Source organism: Myotis davidii, unplaced genomic scaffold (assembly GCF_000327345.1).
Source record: "Myotis davidii unplaced genomic scaffold, ASM32734v1 scaffold46, whole genome shotgun sequence".
Lineage (NCBI taxonomy): Eukaryota > Metazoa > Chordata > Mammalia > Chiroptera > Vespertilionidae > Myotis > Myotis davidii.
Genome location: NW_006383006.1, coordinates 2187700 through 2194728, shown reverse-complemented (window position 1 = coordinate 2194728; position 7029 = coordinate 2187700).

Genomic DNA, 7029 nt, shown 5'->3' with positions numbered 1-7029 from the left:
GTCATGTGCTGGGTGGTGGGGGTGACTGGGGAGAGGTCAATGGGGGGAAAAGGAGACATATGTAATACTATATGTGATACTTTAAACAATACAGAATTTAAAAAAAAAAACCCACAATGAGATATCACTATGCATCTCTTAGAATGACTAAAATACAGAATGACAAGATCACACGCTGTCAAGGATGTAAGGAAACTGGATTATTTATACATTGTTGGTGGGAATGTAAAACGGAAAACAGTTTGGCAGTTTCTTATATTATGAAACATGAACCTACCACATAACCTAGCAATTGCACTGCTGGGCATTTATCCCAGAGAAATGAAAACCTATCTTCCCACAAAAACCTTTACATAAATGTTCATAACAGCCTTTATTCATAGTAATCCCACAATGGAAACAATCCATATGCCCTTCCACACGTAAGCAAGTTGAGAACAGCTTCCTTGTGTATTATAAGATTTAAAAAGATAATACATATTACTTTAGCATAGTGTTTCTATAGGTACTCAGTAAATGTGAGCTATTACTAGCAATATAAAGGGGCTATCATAATTAACAGGTGTAGTCCAACCTTTCTGGCACAGAGGGAATCACCTTTACTTGAACATATCTAATGATGGGTAGCTCATTGCTTTTCAAGGCAATCTATTCTAATTTTAGGCAGCTGCCACACTAGAAAGTTATTCCTTCTACTTATATCACAAGTCTTTCCTTTTAACTTCTAAATATTACTCTTGGTTTTGCCTTGTTAAGCTATGAAAAATGTCTGGGACCCTTTCCACCCAGCACGTCAAATAGTTGGCACCTGCTATCTTATTCCTGAGGCATTTTTGGAAACTAGTCTGCTCCTCTCTTGTCCTGTGACATGAGACACATCTCTCTGAGCCTGTTTCCGCATCTCAAAAGTTAAGAGTTCCAGATTAAATAGTTTCTAAGGTTTCCCCCCAGAGGCAAGAACTATAACTTTACTTATGCCTTTGCACAGTTATTTTGATGCGGTCTCTTCAGCAGTTTTCAGTCCCCTCATCACCTGCTGTCTTCCTTTGGTTATCCTGATTTGGTTAACATAGGTCTTAAAATGTAGTTCCCAGAAGGTAACACAAAACTAACATTCTGACAACAATAGTCAAGCATACTGTAAAACTCTCTCCTCCCTATTTAATGTAACTAGGGCTAACATTTCACTACTTTGCTTTATGATGCACTTATAGCTAATTAAAATCTCTGAGTCCATCTGGTATACCCAGAGTTGATGTTGAGACTCTAAGATCAGGATCTTTGCATTTATTTCTGCTTAATGTCATCTTTTCTTTATCTTTTTTAAAAAAATCCTTACTTGAGGATATGTTTATTGATTTTTTTAGAGAGAGAGGAAAGGAGGGAGGGTGGAGGAAGAAACATCAATATGAGAAACAGTGATCAGTTGCCTCCCATACACACCCTGACCAGTGATCAAACCTGCAATTTAGGTGTGTGCCCTGACCAGGAATTGAACCCGCAACCATTCTGTTGTCTGGAGGTGCTTCAACTAACTGAGCCACTGGCCAGGGATTAATGTCATCTTTTAAAGCTCTGTTCCATCATTTCAGCACATGAAGCTCTATTTGAATCTTAATTATGTCATTCACTGTATTAATAAAGGTACATTGATCATATTCTTAAGAATAAGAAAAACACTTTTTAAATATCTTAATATTACTACATACCTAAGTGCTTATATGCAAAACTGCTTCCTTACTATTAATGCTGCATTTTTTAAACTTTAGAATATTTTTAAAGAGTTCTGATTATACAGACAGCTGAAAACATGGTTTGGATCTATCAACCTCATTCAGTTCTCTGCTAATGATTCTAAAACCTAGAATCATAAACAGTCCAAACAAAGAGCAGGGTTTGGCTCTCAGTTAGGACTGCTAGGCAAGAGGAACCCAATCCACACCACCCAGCAATGTCTGCACCTTCTCCTTACTCATCATAACAGTGACTGAATGACTCTACTTGTTAACTAAATGTGGGATTTTGAAACATTAACTCCCTTGTCCACCTGAGGTGATAAAGGTAAAGATTACTATGGAAATTTACTGTCATCAATAATTTAACGAGATTTTAAAAGCTTTAGAATTGGTTACTGCTTCCCATCATTATAAAAATTCTAGTGGAAAGTTCAGTGTTTTTGTAGGCCTTCAGAGTTTGCAACATTATGTTTCTTTATGTCGTACTAATTCCGTATGACTGTGTTCAGGTTAGAAGAAGTTCATGCCACTAATTCAGTGGTTCTCAACCTTCTGGCCCTTTAAATACAGTTCCTCATGTTGTGACCCAACAATAAAATTATTTTTGTTGCTACTTCATAACTATAATGTTGCTACTGTTATGAATTGTAATGTAAATATCTGATATGCAGGACGGTCTTAGGCGACCCCTGTGAAAGGGTCATTCAATCGCCAAAGGGTCGCGACCCACAGGTTGAGAACCGCTGCACTAATTGGACTATTATTTTAGATGTCAGATACTATCTTTTTCAAAGATAAAATTGTCCCAAATTTTGCTACCCGTCCCCCCAAACCCCCGCAAAAAAAAAAAAAAAAATCTGTGGCCTGGCTGGTGTAGTTCAGTGGCTAAGCATCGAACTATGGACCAGGAGATCATGGTTCAATCCCAGTCAGGGCACATGCCTGGGTTGCAGGCTCAATCCCCACAAGGGGGCATGCAGGAGGCAACCGATCAATGATTCTCTCTCATCATGGATGTTTCTCTCTCTCCCTCCTCCCTTCCTCTTTGAAATCAATAAAAAATGTATTTTAAAAAATCTTTGACAAAGAAAAAAATGGAACTCACAGAACTATCTCATTAAATTATTTTTTGAGCTAATATTTACAGTGTGCTTACCTGTGCCAGGTTTTCCTGTGGGTGGGGAACATCTGGCTTGCAGGCTGTATAAGGCCCATGAAATCATTTGGTCTGGCCTTGCCAAGGCATTAAGGGCGAGTTAATTAAATGTTTGGCCAAATATAGCAGGCTAATTTTTAAGTTGATAATTCTGTATGGCCCACAAATGATGTTATAAATATCCAAATGGCCCTTGGCAGAAAAATGTTCCCCACCCCTGCTCTAGACCTAAGGGTTACAAGGATAACACTGAGAAGTCCATGGTCATAGTTCAGTAAAGGGGATGATCTCTTAGGTGTCTTTCCAGCTGCTAAATGGAAGGTCTATTTATTTGTTAAGGGCAATATTGGTTGTTATTGGGTGGTGGTGCTTTAATTTATGATTTCCTCCTTAACTGTAGTTAGGATATAAGAAACATTTAAAATTTCCTCCCAAAGGCCACAATATCTCCTGCCTTTTTATACTGAGGTCAGCTTTTGTGCCATCACCGGGCATTTCCTAGGTCTACATTTCAGAAGTCTAGAACTTATATCCCAAGCTCCAATGAAAGGAAGGATTGGGGACTATCTTGAGACTATAGACTGCCTCGAAGGCTGAGGCCGCTTAGGATGCTGAACAGCCAGCTTTCCTTTGTCTAGGCCTTAGTACAAGTGAATCCTGGGGGGAAAAAGTGATTTTATGTTCCTAACTAGAGGCCCAGTGCACAGATTTGTGCACAGGTGGGCTCCCGCAGCCTGGCCTGCACCCTCTCTCAACCCAGGCCCCCTCAGGGAATGTCGGACTACCGGGGTTTGGCCCAATCGGGCCCAAACCTGGCAGTCCGACATCTCTCCAGGGATGTAGCAGTGCCAAAGTGACAGGTGGCCAGGGAGGATGGCAGGCGGCGAGGGAGGAGCCCCAGCCAGGACTGGGCGCAGTTCTGTTGCTGCTCATCTGGCCCCACTGCACCTGATGCTGCTGCTCGCTCAGCTGAGTGGTGCTCCCGCTATGGGAGCGCACTAGCCAGCAGGGAGCAGCTCCTGCATTGAGTGTCTGCCCCCTGGTGGTCAGTGCGTGTCACTGCAACTGGTCGACTGGTCATTCTGGTTGTTCGGTCATAATGGTTGCTTAGGCTTTTATACATATAGATAGCACAAAACCGAACATGTTTACCTCCTCACTACATAATAAATCTCCAAAAAAACACACAACCCTTGGAAGGTTACTAGACATTACTGGTTTGATACAGAGCCATCATAAATAGACCCAGAAACTGTCACCTCCTGGTTTAGGAAGCGGCAATTTTGAAGTATTGGATGAGAAATGAAGTTTTTGCCAAGTAGACTGCAAACTGCAAATTCTAAAGTAGTATCAATTTTAATGGAAAATAAATTACTTCCAATAAGATGATGCTCAACTCTTGAATGGCCATGGTTTATTATAGATATTAAAGGATCTAAGTTTCTTAAGCTTCTATGCCCAAACACAGAGTTTCAGCATCATAAAGAACAAGTGTTGCCCTGACCGGTTTGGCTCAGTGGATAGAGCGTCAGCCTGTAGACTGAAGGGTCCCAGGTTCGATTCCGGTCAAGGGCATGTACCTTGGTTGCGGGCACATCCCCAGTAGGGGGTGTGCAGGAGGCAGCTGATGGATGTTTCTCTCTCATCGATGTTTCTCTCTATTCCTCTCCCTTCCTCTCTGTAAAAAATCAATAAAATATATTTTTTAAAAAAGAACAAGTGTTTCCCCTCTTAATTTAGGTGAGCTCTGATCCAACCTGCTTTTTGACACTTATAACAAGAAACATTCAATGGCAAGTACTCAGATGATGGTATAAATATAGAACACCATCCTCTTATTTTAGACAGTACTCTCCGTGTACACAGGTTCCAACATATCAAAGAAAAGAGATACGTAAGTATCCATGAAAGCATTCAGAACTGCCTCCCCTGCCTGCATGTCCTCTATTTGATCCATTTCTTTTACAGACGTCCCATATGGAAAGAAGTGGTCTAATTAAAAAACCAACTATCTAAATTCAATTATTCATTCCCCTGATGGGACAGAAGGCACCTGTGAAAACACAAGTCCTGACAAGCAGAGGGTTAGAAAAGCTCTATGAACAAATACACAGGTTTCCTGGTCTCTGGGCATAAAACAATCCCTCTCCTAGTCATCTCTCAGTTTTGAGATATCCAGAAGTGGGTTTCTGAGAGTGGCTCGCAGTTGTCACTAGCAATCTCAATTCCAGCCATCACATATGCTCTCAGAAATGCCGATTCCTATGCTTGGCCAACACAGGTTTGCTCTTGGACATAGACTGCTACAGGCAAAAACTGTGACGTCTAAAACCACAACACTTTTGCCCTGATTCCTTCCCCAGAACACATTTCTTTTGCTCACTGTCCTGGAACATGTTTTCCTGGGGAGATCGATAAGCCAAGAAAGACAGGTGATAGCATATCTATGTGAATGGGTAACTGAACATTAAGAGAAAACTGTCATTACTTATCATGGCTTAATGTTCACGTAAATCAAAGAAACTATCCTCTACTTAAAACACACACGCAATTATTTTTCCTTTTCTTGTAAGGAACGATGGTGTACTACTTTGGGACAGGGACTATTACTAGAGAAGCTGAGATTTTACTTGAGAAAAAAATCATTACAAAGAAATGGACATTTCTTTAAAATAGTCTTAAATATGGGAGGAAATATTAAATTGCATTAACAGTCAAAATTATGAACCAAAACTATAAGAGATTGCAAAAAGAAATGACAAAAGACCATTTAAAAAAATTTTTTTAATGTATTCCTTGATTTGGCAGGAGGGGGAGGGAGAGATGGAGAGGAAGAGAGGGTGGGGGAGAGAGGTGGGGGGAGAGAGAGAGAGAGAGATTGAGGGAGAGATCAATTAGTTGTTCCACTCATTTATGAATTCATTGATTGATTCTTGTTATGTGCCCTGATCAGAGAATCCAACCCACAACCTTCGCATGCTCTGACCAACTAAGCTATCCAGCCAGGCCAAAAGACCATTTCTGATGCACTGAATAAACAAAATGTAGGAAGGCAATACTGTTCTTGGACAACTTTTATATTGGGCATTTCGGCTATTTGTGCCAAAAACTTACAATCCTCCTAACTCCTCAATAATTCTATTTGGGGCATTTATTTTTAAGAAATAATCAGACACATAAAGATTTATAAACACAAATGTTCATCTCAAAGGTTTTTATAGTATAAAAATCTACTTTTTTATAGCAAATAAAAGCTAATAGCCCAACAATAGGAATCTGGTTAAATCAATTGTGGTACATCATGAGAGAATACTATGCAGCTATTTTTTTTAAAGGATACACTCTAACATATCCAATATCATGCAACAAATCTTTACTGAACAATTACTGTCTGCCATACTGCACACATACAAATACAGACATGTGGGAAAAAAGCTACAAATACACCAATACTGTTATCAATGACTATATCTGACATAATATGAGTAATTAAAAGCCTTCTTTAGAATACTTCAAGATTTTTCCAAAATTTCCAAAAGAATACATATTGCTTTTATACAAAGAAGAGACGATGAGTTATAATGCTAACAACTGCCACATTTAACGAGTGTTCACTTTGTGCCACATTGAACAAATAAGCACTTTTCAGGAATTATCTCATTTAATCCTCACCATAATCTTTTGAGGCTGGGTACTATAAGGATCCCCATTTTGAAACTACAGAGGTGGCAGAGTTGGGAATTGAATACAGGTCTAACTTCAAAGCTTGTGCCCTTGACCCCTCGTAAACACTAAGAGACACCACACATCTCTGGTTAATTTTCCTGGAACCAAGTTTTCCAAGAAGCATGATCATATCCAGTCTCAACTGGAAAGAGAAAAGTAGCAAATAAAGAGTGCTGGCGTCCAACCCCAGCAGGTCCAGGGGTCCCCCAATAGGTGTGGACGGAGTCGGCGAAGACTATCCACCCTCTTCCTAGGGTGGAGTCCGATCTGTCCTGAGTGCGGGGCGCTTACTTAGGGGTCCCTGTTCGGGCGCCAGATGCTGGGGTCCAGCCCCAGCAGGTCCAGGGGTCCCCAAAGGTGTGGACGGAGTCGGCGAAGAAGGAATGACATGGAGACAGCGTTCAGTTGATC